The 13,677-nt window shown below is 43.0% G+C and overlaps 1 protein-coding gene across 1 annotated transcript in view; it reads right to left on the reverse strand.

The window, feature by feature from the left end:
* The window catches only part of ADCY2 (adenylate cyclase 2), a 456,951-nt gene that overhangs the window by 148,860 nt on the left and 294,414 nt on the right, over nucleotides 1-13,677 (reverse strand). The window lies entirely within an intron of this gene.

Genomic DNA, 13,677 nt, shown 5'->3' on the forward strand with positions numbered 1-13,677 from the left:
TTTTCAAATATTTCATTTCCTCTGTGGTGATCATGCAATCCTTTTTCGTGATTCTGAACTATTATAAAAACAGAGTCAGAAATATTAGTCTCTGAGAAAATGTCATCTATGAGAAACTATAGGTGGGTCACAAAGAAGTGAAAACATGAGCCTTTCTTACATTTTTAGTCTTTAAATTCAGTAAATCCTGTACATGATAGCATGCAATATTATACATATGTTAATATGCATTTATTATGCTTAGAATGGCACTTTTTCATTCCCTTTAAGGAGATTGTAATTTTTTTTTTTTTTTTTTTTGCGAAGAAGTATCACAGAAGGTCAATCTTTGAAAGTTGGTATTTACTCTAGAGTACTTTAAACATAAATCTATTATAGAAAACATCATATATTCCTCAGGTATTGTGGATTTAGCTAGTGATATTCAGTGTATATAAATGAGCATCTGTAGAGCAAAAGATTTTCTCTTCTTCCACATTTTCTCTCTAAAAAATTTCTTTTTGGACAAAGTAGTGAGAGAGTAGAGGAGGGTGGGGGAAAGTGGGCTTTGCCCCCAGATTCACTGGTCCACATGTTTGTCCCCTGGATCCACCCACAGAGCACATCAGTTTGGAACTTTGGGGAACTTTCATGATGGAGCAGAGGGGAGGCCAGAAGTCACATCTTGATGAAGATGAAATGGCCCTTACCACAGCCTATCCCCAGCCTGCTCCAGGAAAACACAGATGCAAAGTCAACAGGAGACTCCATGTGGGCCTGTGTGGGGCCTCAGTGTGTGGTCGGGTGCATCTCTCCAGGAACTGGCATATCAGAGTGTTGGTCATCTGTTCTCTCCTTCCTTCATTCACCCAATCAGGAAACATCCATCACTGCCCACTGAATGCCAGACTCTTGATGAGCACTAATGATAAATGCAAAGATGAAGGAGACAGTGTCCCTAATAGCACATCTGTCAGATGAGACTAGGACAGGCTGGTGTTTAGAGGAATCCACATACCTTGGAAAACAGAGGGGAACTAACAGAGCAGGAGCCCCTGCCATGTACCACATGCTTCCAGGAGCTCTCTTTGTGTGCTATATCAATATCAGAAAAAGAGTGTAGATATTTCAGTCTTAGGGGAAAAGGATTGAGAGGTCCCCATATTTTTTAGAAAAACAATTTTTTTGGAGGGGTAGCAATATCACTAGATTTTACTCTGGACATTGGCAACATAACCCCGTATATGGTTCCTTGCACTCATAGAGACGGGTGATGTGAACGGTAGTTAAGTGGGGGGCTTTTTTTTGTTTGATTTCTCAACTCCTAGAGGAGTTCCTGGAAAGTAACATTTTCTCTGTAGTTATTTGCTGAATGAATGAATGCCCTGCAGTACATTTTGTCTGGGGCACAATAAACAGAAATCTCATCTCAAAACCTGTGTTCATCATTGGTACTGCTTATAGAGACCTGGGTAGGCAGGGCTTATGTTTTAAGATCAGATTAATGACCTTCTTGGTCATCAGTACCAGGCCTGGGCAAGATCTGGGTCAGCAATATTCACCCAAAGGGAAATTTGACTATTCCGCAAAGCAAGGCATTGATTATTTTGGGTTTTTTTCTCTGGCAGACAAAGACACTGGGAGAAAGAATGACTGCCTCTGGTGATAGGAGAGGAGCCCCATCTTCACATCAGCAGGTTGCACTAAAGGAGAAAGGGAACACTCAAAGTGTCTCCTGGTTGGAAAACCATTGGTAAACACTGGCAACCACTTGAAGTCACATTTTGATTTGATCCCTATTCTGAGCTTGAATTTCCTTCCATTATTCTCCAAATTTCACTAATGACCTAACAATACAACAGCATCATGTTAGCTTAAAGGTGAAGAGGTGAATTCCAATTTTGGACTAAAGCAAAATTTTGAAAGAGCAGGAACCCTGTCCAACTGCGAGACCTCTCAGTATGCAGACAATGGCCAAGATGAACAACAGCAGGAGGATAGAGAATAACTGAGTTCAATAACAGAAGAAATCAAGTCAAGTTTTGGTTTGTTAATAGAACAAGTGACCCCAGAGAAATGGAGCCACTTGGAACTCAGAATACCAAGAAATTACTAATAATGTGAAAAATGTTCAGTTGCTCAGTTGTGTCCGACTCTTTGCAACCCCATGGACTACAGCATGTCAGGCTTCCCTGTTCAGCACCATCTCCTGGGGCTTGCTCAAAGTCATGTCCATCGAGTCGCTGATGCCATCCAACCCTCTCATCCTCTGTCATCCCCTTCTCCTCCTGCCTTGATTTTTCCCAGCATCAGGGTCTTTTCCAATGACATGAAAAATGGATGTCCATATTTTAAAACTTAGAATAAAACCTGTATCTTTGTTACATGCAAATTGAGAGTTCAAAACATTTGGCTGATGAGCTAGTGTCTCTATAAATTTGATCCCTCTATTATCTCTGAACCCAATGAAAAGGTACTGGGATTTATTTTTAAAATAAATGGCACTTTACTACCTTTTGTAATCTTACTACAAAGTAGAGCTATTCCATCATCTATTTGTCTTTTGCTACCTACCCATCAAATACATGTAATTGCCTCTTACTTTCTTTTTTCTACATTTTGGCTTCCATGACCAACCATATGGTTAGACATTTGGGAAGTCTGAAAGTCACAAAATACGTGATACATCCAAGGAAGTACTTAGATGATAGACTTTGTTTCTTCAAGTTTGGAACCGAGTTATGCTAATGTTGCCTTCACTCAACTCCATTTTTGGTAGCTACTGAGCACACTGTGAGTACTGAGTAACTCTGTATGGGATGGTCTCTGTTTCTCTATTTACTGATCACTGTATTGGATGATTGTATGTGAGGTCAAAATTGTATGAAGTATTCATAATGTTCAAAATCTACTTAAACAAATAGAGAAAATCTAGTGAGAAAACTGTGTTATTGATGTCAACAAAGTCAGAAGACTCATCTGGTCTCCTCTAAGGAATGATGAGATGGGAGACAAGGAGGCATGTCACTGTGTGTTGGTTGCTCAGTCATGTCCGACTCTTTTGCGATCCAATGGACCTTGCCAGGCTCCTCTGTCCAAGGGATTCTCCAGGCAAGAATACTGGAGTGGGTTGCCATTCCCTTCTCCAGAGATTCTTCCTGACCCAGGGATAGAACTCGCGTCTCCTGCATTGCAGGCAGATTCTTTACTGAGTCAGTCAGTTCAGTTCAGTCGCTCAGTCGTGTCCGACTCTTTGCAACTCCAGGGACTGCAGCACACCAGGCTTCCCTGGAGCTTACTCAAACTCATGTCCATCGTGTCAGTGATACCATCCAACCATCTCATATTCTGTTGTCCTCTTCTCCTCCTGCATTCAATCTTTCCCAGCATCAGAGTCTTTTCCAATGAGTCAGTTCTTTGCATCAGGTAGCCAAAGATTGGAGTTTCAGCTTCAGCATCAGTCCTTCCAAAGAATATTCAGGACTGATTTCCTTTAGGATGGACTGGTTGGATCTCCTTGCAGTCCAAGGGACTCTCAACAGTCTTCTCCAACACCACAGTTCAAAAGCATCAATTCTTATACTGAGTGAGAGACGCCATTGCATCTCTATCATAAAGTAAGCAGACCCTGAACACAGATTTGTTAACTTCTAAAACAGTGACAAGAAATGCTGGCATGTAGGATATAATAGATTATAAATCTGGTCTAGGCTATCTATTTAGAAATCTCAGTGGAATCTGTGTCTACAGAGATGTCTGGTGATTGGCTTAATTAGATTATAACCAGCTTTGTATTTTCTGATGGATGACGGATGAGTCAAGGGCTAAGAAAAACCAAAGTGCACCAGGTTGCAAATCTCAGTTGACATCCTCCTGCATTATCACCTTATGAGGATAACTTGTGTGTCCCTGTGGACTCAGCACAGTCTTCTGTTGAATTTAAAGGTATCAGTCGATTCTCCCATGGTTTACGTTAATTTCCAGTCATGGTTCCAGAGCCTATATTGTTGGCATCCTAACCATATTCCCTCTCCATTCCTTGGAGGTCGCCTGCAGCCTGGTCCTTTCTAAATCTACAGTTTCCTGTGCCTCAACCAATGAGGAAGTGATTGGTGGATAAATATCTCAGCTCCCACATCCACATCCCTCGGTGGGCAGATCTGAGCATCTTCTACTCTTCCCTCCGAGGGTCTCCAGATGGATTGAGCCCCCGTTGCCAGCTACCCCTTTCAATAGCTGGAGCTGGACCCTCCCTGATCCACTCCCTCACTCGACCACCTGAAACCACATCCAACTAAATGTCCAAACTCACATCCTCGCCTGAGTCTTGCTCAGGGTAAACCTAACTGAGACTTTTGCAAGCACCTTCGTTTTCTGCCTGGACTTTGTTTCCACCAGGACTTCCTAGTGGCTCAGATGGTAAAGGATCTGCCTACAATGTGGGAGACCCGGGTTCAATCCCTGGGTCAGGAAGATCTCCTGGAGAAGGAAATGGCAACCCACTCCAGTATTCTTACCTGGGGAATCCCATGGATGGAGGACCCTGGTAGGCTACAGTCCATGGGGTTGCAAAGAGTTGGACACGACTGAGTGGCTTCACTTTTTTCACTTTTTTTTTCCATTTTCTGCCTACATTTTGTAGGCAGAAACTAAACCCCAAGGGGCTTCCCAGATGGCTCAGTGGTAGAATCTGCCTGAAATGCAGGAGATGCAGGAGTCACAAGTTCGATCCCTGGGTTGGGAAGATCCCCTCGAGGAGGACATGGCAACCCACCCCAGTATTCTTGCCTGGAGAGTCCCATGGACAGAAGGGCCTGGTAGGCTATAGTCTATAGGGTCACACAGAGTTGGACACGACTGAAGCAATTTAGCACACATGCAAACCCCCAAGACCACAGAGCCAGCCTTCCCTAAGGACAGATTCCATGAACAAAAAAGATGAATTAAATAAAGTAATTCTCCTTCATGCCCATAGCTTCATTTAATGACCAAATGTAAATAATGGACTTTAATTTAGTCCCACATGTAGACAGATGACTGGCTTTTTATAGGTAGTTTGAAAACTACAGGAAATCAACTCCATATGTTGTATAAACCAAATTTTTCTTTGTGTGTGTGTGTTAAAGAATATTTGTGAAGTTAGAGTGGAATAAAGATGTTGGTAACAGCCTACAAGTAAAAAAGAAAAGAACCCAAGTTTTCTCAATTATCATGTGATTCTGGTGCCCCTGATGGACAGCAATTCATGTTCTGGGGTCTGCTGGTCATCACGGCATTGGATAAAGGGGTAAGCCTTAAATGAAAGTCTGTACTTGAACATTCTGAATCAAGTCACTTTTAAATATGTCTTTCTTCCCTTATAAAGTGCTATGCTCTGAAAGGAAAGCCCAATATTATGGCACACATGATAAATTTCAACTCAACTCATAATCTGACAAGGTTAATATTTCCATTAATATTTCAGCTTTTTGATAATGTAGCTGTGTGCCCTGCCAAATTATCTGAAAGCAACACACAAACTTAAGTGCTTAATATGCCAGATATGACTTAGCTACATTATCTCCAAATACACTGGAGAAACTCCTTAAGGGGATTTTTGGAAAATCAAGTCATCACAGAACTGATTGATGCACACCATCACTATTTCTTTCTCTTTTTAGAAAAGACTGTCGAGTGACAGAGAATTTGGCTAATTCCAGCCTACTCAAAGATTATCCAGTGAATAGGTCAGCCATAGTTTGAGAGTTTCATTTTAACACATCTTTTTATTAAGCCTCTAATTAATATTCATTAAATTCATATTTTTTTCTGGGAATGTGTTCTTTTAAATTGTGCTGCGTAGAAAGCTACAGTTTGTAAATTTCAATGTACTATTGATCAAAATTCAAGACACTCTCCAACTCCAAATTGTTTGTAACATAATGAAACAAAGCAGATATTTAACTTTACTTTTTTATGCCATTTTTGAGATTATTTCAGTTGACAGGAAAATCCAATTTTAGCAAAGATGATGTATGCTTAAATTTTGAGCTATCATATATTGATGTACATTATATCCTGTTTCTTCTTTAAACCATGCATGAGATAAATGTTTAAAACTGCTGCATTTTCGGAAAGGAGGATGACAAGGACTTGCTCTTTCATAAGAATCAAAATTTTTTTCCTCTTTCAAAATTCTTATTTCTATCTAGTTCTTATTTTAAATGCCATTCAGTTAACTCAGGATGGCAAACTAATTCAATATATTAATCCTTGTATTGTATTCATTCCTTTTGTTGAAGGAATAAGTTACAAATTTTCTCTTCCCAACAGAAAGTAGTCACTGGCATAAACAGACACCAGATCCCTAAGCAGCTACTGTGTTACAAGAGGTACTGAAGAGATATGCTGATGTGCTGCCATTCAATACTGACCTGTAGCATGAAAGGATCAGGTATCCATTTAGAATCAAACACTGAAGCCTCTGTACTTGGAAAGCACCCACCAGGGACGTGTATCTGTGTCAGTATTTCCCCCAGATATACCTTCTCTTGCAGCCAGCTTCATGTGTGCAAGTCTCAGTGAAAAACCCTCCATTATTGCCACCAACCTCTCTCACCTGCACACTTCTGAAGTTAAGGTATAGTTTTTGTTCAGTCGCTAAGTCATGTCTGACTCTGCAACACCATGGAAACTCTCTGCATCAGGTGGCCAAAGGATCGGAGTTTCAGCTTCAGCATCAGTCCTTAATGAATATTCAGGACTGATTTCCTTTAGGATTGACTAGTTTGATCACCTTGGAGTCCAAAGGACTTTCAAGAGTCTTCTCCAGCGCTACAATTTGAAAGCATCACTTCTCTGGTGCTCAGCCTTTCTTATGGTCCATCTCACACATCCATACATGACTACTGCAAAAACCACAGCTTTGACTAGACGGACCTTTGTCAGCAAAGTGATGTGTCTGCTTTGTAATACTCTGTCTAGGTATATACTAAGGTGTAATAACAGCTGCCATTACTGCTATTTCTTGCTATTCAATTTAGTTCGTTTCTCTTCAGTCCAGCCTTAGGAATCTTGCTTCACAGGAATCAATCAGAACACATTTAATACTTCATATTTGAAAGGTCTTGCTTTATCTAACTTTGATTTTTACAATAAAATCAGTCGTCATATTTATGCATGACGAAATCCAGCACTGCCTAGTAGAGACAGGATCCAAGTCTGAGTAGATCTGAGCTCCTGTTCTTTCTCTACCATGACCTACATGACCTCAGTTAAATCCCTCCAGCCTTGGGAGCCTCAATTTAGTTGTTTAAAAAAATATCTGTTAGACTTGGTAAGTTGAAGGTCTGCAGGTCCCTGTAAATTCCTAGAATTTTATGGAACCACAAGAGGTTTTTTCCTAGAATTTGCCTCTTACTGTTTCAGACTCAAACACAAAGGAAAGGAGGCGAGTGCTCACAACCTCAGACCACAGCCAAGACAGTTAAGAAGCAATGTGGGAAAGGAGAGGCCTCTTGATAAAGAAACCCTTCCGTGAAGGGTCACTTCACTGAACTGCAAGAGGACGGAGAATGGCGAGGGGCTATGGTGTGCCGTGTGAACGGCCAGCGTTTGTGTGCAGAGGGCAAGTCAGCTTGCTTGTTACACAGTGTAGGGAGGCCGAAATGCTTTGAGCAGATGAAAATCAATATGCACTTTGACAAGTCACTGTTTCCTTTTACAAAACCTTCAAGGCCTTTCGTTGCATTCCTATATTGTCTCATTTTATAAACCCTGGCTATATTAAATTCTATTTAAATTTAAACACTTTTGGCCAAAAAGTGTGGGGGGGGCAGGCAAAATAGATAAAACGTTGTCTCAGAGCGGGTAGAGGGAGGTGGTACTCACTAGGAAGTCAAGACCTGATGAAACTTGCATCTTCCAACTTTATGGTCACTGATTTCTCATCCTACTGGCTAATATGTAAGCTCAGCAGAAGGATTAAGACAGTTGGGGTGCTTTTACAGAGCACATCAGTAACAAAAGATGGAAGGAAAGAAATGATCACTTACATGTGATTACTCTCCAGCCAGGAGGAGTTAGAGAACACAAGGCTAAAGTCAAGTTATAGTGTTTTCAGTCACAGGTGGCAGTAAATTGATACTTTTAAATTCAAACTGCTAACCATCAATTTAATTCTTTAATACGGAGCCTCTAGGGGGGTCTTCCTGGTGGCTCAGACAGTAAAGAATCTGCCTGCAATGCAGGAGACCAGGGTTTGATTCCTGGGTCAGGAAGATCCCCTGGAAAAGGGAATGGCAACCCACTCCAGTGTTCTTGCCTGGAGAATCCCATGGACCGAGGAGCCTAGCACGCTACAGTCCAAAGGGTCGCAAAGAGTCAGACGTGACTGAACAACTAACATTTTCAGTGGAAGAAACACCGTTCATAATGTAGAAAGCCTTCAATCCTTGGGTGGGAGACTATGGAGGTCCTGAGATAAGAGGCACAGCTCTGTTCCCCGACCAGGCAGCAGGACACATGGGCACCCACAGCAAGATGGCAGGATGGTCTATGAGTTTCACATGTGTCTCTCAAGGCCGCTGTTCCCATGAGGCCCGAGATGACACAGCTCAACACCAGGGCTATGAAAACACACAAAGGGGAGCTCATCATGCAAACAGACCTCCACACCCACATACTAAAAAGTGAAAAAGTAAATGCTCCAGATTAACAATGACTCTGGTCTGATTTGCCCCTTCAAGGTCATCTGCCTATATGCAAGGAACACCCTCCAGCCTGAAATAGGCAAAGCTGATTGAAGAAAATGCAGAGACACTGTGTGAAGACTGACCCCTTTCCTGGATTCTGGGGAAAAGAGAAACTCAGGGTGTACAGGGGGCTAGGTGATTTCTTCTGAGAAGAAGGAAAGATGGAGATGCTGACAGAGGAGAGGATAAGAAGATAGAGACAAATATGTGAGATCAACTATATTAAATGCATTATTGACTGGAGACATATTAATGCCAGCGGTGTCAGTTTCTGCAAAACTCCCCCAGTTGATAAAATGCTAAATATTGCAGGGAGTAAAATGGAATACTGTAACATCCAAGTGCAATCCGTTGATGAAACTGTATGCCACAGATGACCAGATAACAATGTAGCTATATACACACAACAGTCGCAGGCACTCAATCGCTGATCTGAAATACATGTTGGCCCTTTCTTTTCTTGCTCCTCTGACCATAAGCTTGGCCACATGGCTTGGTCTGACCAGTGACCTGTGAAGGGCGTGATGTGTGCTTCTTCTGAGCACAAGCTTTAAGAGCCAGTGTGGGGCTTACTATTTCATTTCCAATTGCTCTGGGGACAGCACTGTCCCAGCGAGAGGCTGCTCTGAGCCTGAGTTGCATGTAAGATGCAAAATGGAAGCTCATCTGTACTGGACAAATACAAGGTCTCTTTGGCATTATCATTGTCTGCTCCTTCAAGCTGGGGTTGATTTGTGCCACAGCTGCCCCGAGCTCTTTGGACAGATGCAACACTGAAGGGCGTGCACACCAACCCATGTGCTCGGTCCTTGCGTGCACATGATTTTCACGGCTATTCTGACTTGGGGCAATTTCACTGAAATTTCTTTACTTCTTTGCACAGAGGCAGCTTGGAGTTGTATTAAGTGGGGTAGGAATTACCCAGGGCAGGAACTTCCCCATCTAGGATCAGATGCTTCTCTTCAGTTATAAAAACCAGGGAACACTTCTCTAAAAGATATTTCTCCCCCTAAAGAAAGGCTGCAGAGAAGGCAACGGCACCCCACTCCAGTACTCTTGCCTGGAAAATCCCATGGACGGAGGACTCTGGTAGGCTGCAGTCCATAGGGTCGCTGAGAGTCGGACACGACTGAGCAACTTCACTTTCATTTTTCACTTTCATACATTGGAGAAGGAAATGGCAACCCACTCCAGTGTTCTTGCCTGGAGAATCCCAGGGATGGGGGAGCCTGGTGGGCTTCCGTCTATGGGGTCGCACAGAGTCGGACACGACTGAAGCGACTTAGCAGCAGCAGCAAGGAAAGGCTGAAGTTGTGAGAATTCACCCATTCTACTGGCTGCAGGCGTCATATTACAGGCTAACTGTTCCTGTTCTCCAAAGTGCTTGTTCTCACCGGATGCAAAGCACCGGGCTTTCATCAGGCTGACAAGCGCTCCCAGACTTAAGAATGTTGGCAGCTCTGTGTCACACAGTGATGTTCATAACATCAACCATGAAAAGGACTGAGAGAGCATGGGGGTGTGTCTGCTGGGGTACAGGTCTGGCTCCTCCTTGATGGTGGTGAGACGGTGGGTTCACTCAGTTTAATCCCTCCGCAGCTCGAGATGCTAGTCTGGAGGAGGCAGCTCGGTCTAAGGATGGATGTTCGAGTGTATGAGACATGTGCATGTAAGAGAGGTGGGGAGAGGTGAGGGGGAGACTGGAGGCTGTGGAGCTCTTCAGGGGAGCCCAGTCCCTTCAATGTTGCTAGTAAGTCTGGTCTCAGATAAAGCTCTGAAAGTTCATGTTTGGGACACTCAGAATTGTTAATTGAAGAACAGACCTCTCTTTTACATGGAAATGCATTTCCTATTCTTCCAGGAAATGCCAGAACTACTTGAATGCAGTTGCTATGTTCTTTTGTTTATTTTATTGAAGTATAGTTGATTTACAAGTTGCATTAGTTTCTACTGTACAGCAAAATGATTTAGTTAAACACATACCTGGTGTGCTTTAGTCCATGGGGTCGCAAAGAGTCAGACACTACTGAGAGACTGAACTGAACTGAACTGATAGGTATATACTTTTTTATATATTTTTTTCCATTGTGGTTTATCACAAGATATCAAATACAGCTCCCTATGCTATACAGTAGGACCTTGTTGCTTTATTCTAAATATAATAATTTGCATCTGCTAATCCCAAACTCCCAACCCATCCCTCTTCTGCCTCCCTTGGCAACCACAAGGCTGTTCTCCATGTCTGTGAGTCTGTTTCTGATTTGTAGATAGATTCATTTGTGTCATATTTTAGATTCCACATACAAGTGATGTCATATGATATTTGTCTCTGACTCACTTCACTTAATGTGGTAATCTCTAAATCCATCCATGTTGCTGCAAATGGCATCATGTCATTCCTTTTTATAGCTGAGTAGTGTTCCACTGTGCGCACGCACACACACACACACACACACACACACACCCATCTTATTCATCCATTCATCTGTTGATGGACATCTAGGTTGTCTCCATGCAGTTTCTGTGCTCTTAATTCAAGGTTCTTTCCCCCATAGTAATTGACTAATTTTCATGTATCAATTCCAGTTCTAAGCAATTTATAACCATTGTCTCGCTTAAGTCTTCCCCACAGCAAGGATGTAGGTATTATTAATTTCCTCAGTTTTACCAAGAGGAAACTGAAGATAAACTGGTTTGGGGACTTGCTACCTATCTCACATCAAGCTGGTGGTGGAGCCGGGATTTGAACCCGTGGAGGCAGCCAGTGGGTAGCGCTCTCCTTGACCATTCAGAATAATGTAACTAAGCACAGCAAGAAATCCCAGCACCAGCCAGTGGCGGGGAGGGGTTCCACGACACATGGTGGTATCTCCGGGCATGACTGATTCCTCCATGATTTTTTTGATGGGGAGACTAATCCTTTTTCCTAATTGTGTGGAATGTGGAGACCTGAACCTTAAAGCAAACTTGGTCTTGGGGCGAGCCTCACAGTGCCTGATGGTGTGGACAGCCCTCAGCCTCTTCTCACCCTTCATGCAGACTACCAGAGGGGCAGCCCGGACCACCTGGGGCACAGAGCAAAGCCCAGTGGATACCAGAAGGCATTCCTTGAGCAGGGAAGGAAGAGAGGAGATTTCTGGAAGACATTGCTTGACACTTCCATCCTGAACACAGGACTGTATCCCGAAATGAGTATTTGCTTTTTCTCTGCTCTGAATACAAAGTCAAGTGGCTGGCTTGGAGAGGTGATCCAAAGACTCCCTGGTGTGGAGGTAGGTGTTCAAATTTATGCTTATTTATCCTGAAAAATCAAGTCTCCAGAGAAAAGCCTCCATAGTCAAAACCCTGCAGATAATACCATTTAAATAGTGCACCTGCCCTCAAACACTAATGGTCCCCTTGGGCGCCGATGCAGCTGGTACCAGGAGATGGCCCCATCATTTCTGCAGGACATCAACTTTTCAGGGAAAGGATAATAAATGAGGAAAGAGAAAGAACAGAGCTGAACTAATTCTCATTCTGCTCATAAAGCAATGTCCTCAGCTTCCTCAGATACAAACGAAAGATGCAAGCAGCAAACGGCACAGCAAAATCATCACGGCAAAAGCTGGAGGGCTGTCACACTGCTAGAATTTTACTAAAAGTGACTTGAATGAAAAGACTGTGGTAAAAACTCAGGAACGCAAGTGCTCTCTGCTGAAGTTTGCTGGACTGTTCATTTGCTACACACCCGATCTGGGAGCTAATTTTGTTGTCTGTGCGTGCTCCATCAATCAGCCGTGTGACGCCATGGACTGCAGCCCGCCAGGTTCCTCTGTCCATGGGATTCTCCAGGCAAGAATACTGGAGTGGGTTGCCATTTCCTTCTCCAGGGCATCGTCCCAACCCAGGGACCGAATCCTCATCTCTTGTGTTTCTTGCATTGGCAGGCAGGCTCTCTCTCACTGCACTACTTAAGTTTTATCGTTGTCTTTAGAAAATGCATTCTTTGTACTCAGACTGGAGATTTTCTCTAACCTAAGTTTCACTACCAGGTGTGTCTTTGGAGAGAATGGCATCAAATATTAGCTAAAAACAGTGACGCTGGTTCAGGATCTCAGATGTAACTGTTGGGGCTCAGAGCAGACTCCCCAAGACGCACTGCAGTGACACCCTGGTTATTTTGAATTAAAGTTACTTGAGAAGCGGCCAGTGCAGAGATATGCTCCTGTCTCCCTGAAAAAAGTGAATACACTTCCCATGTGAAAAGTACACTCCCTGAGCAAGGAGGTGGAGAATCCTTAATGGCAGAGACAGGGAGTTCAGGACAGAAAGATCCCTGTAAACAAACCTTGTTACTTTTTAAATTCACTACCCCAAATGTGGCTCAGTGGTAAAGAAGCTGCCTGCAGTGCAGGAGACCCAGGTTTAGTCCCTCGGTCAGGAAGATCCCCTAGAGAATGGAACAGCTACCCACATCAGTGTTTCTGCCTGGAAAATTCCATGGACACAGGAGCTTGACGAGCTACAGTCCATGGGGTTGCAAAGAGTCTGAAAGGACGGAGGCATTAAACATCCAAGTTCAAACTCCGTTTAGAGTCTTCATAATTAAGCACCCAAGCCTGAATTTGTCTCCTCAGTTCCTTACAAATGTATTGTTTCTTTGTCTAAACACAAAAACTGCCCTCCTTGCAACTTCTTAGGTCCTATTTCTATGAGTTCTCTAAATTTGTATTTTTCCTCCTGTTCATCTGTCTTAGGTCAGCCCGAAGAACTCAAGAAGGGTAGAGGGGAAATTTCCCCCTCCCCAGCACATGGCTACTGGACAAAGAAAAATAAATCGTGGTTTGACACTTCTAGAATTTAAGAAAAATAGCTCATAAGAGAGTTTATCGTGAGTTACACATGATGATAACTCAAGCTGAAATCACACAGGTAATGGAGAAGGAAACCTGGACTTGGTGTGCTTGCTAACTCATTTCTTCCC

Source organism: Bubalus bubalis, chromosome 19 (assembly GCF_019923935.1).
Source record: "Bubalus bubalis isolate 160015118507 breed Murrah chromosome 19, NDDB_SH_1, whole genome shotgun sequence".
Taxonomy (NCBI): domain Eukaryota; kingdom Metazoa; phylum Chordata; class Mammalia; order Artiodactyla; family Bovidae; genus Bubalus; species Bubalus bubalis.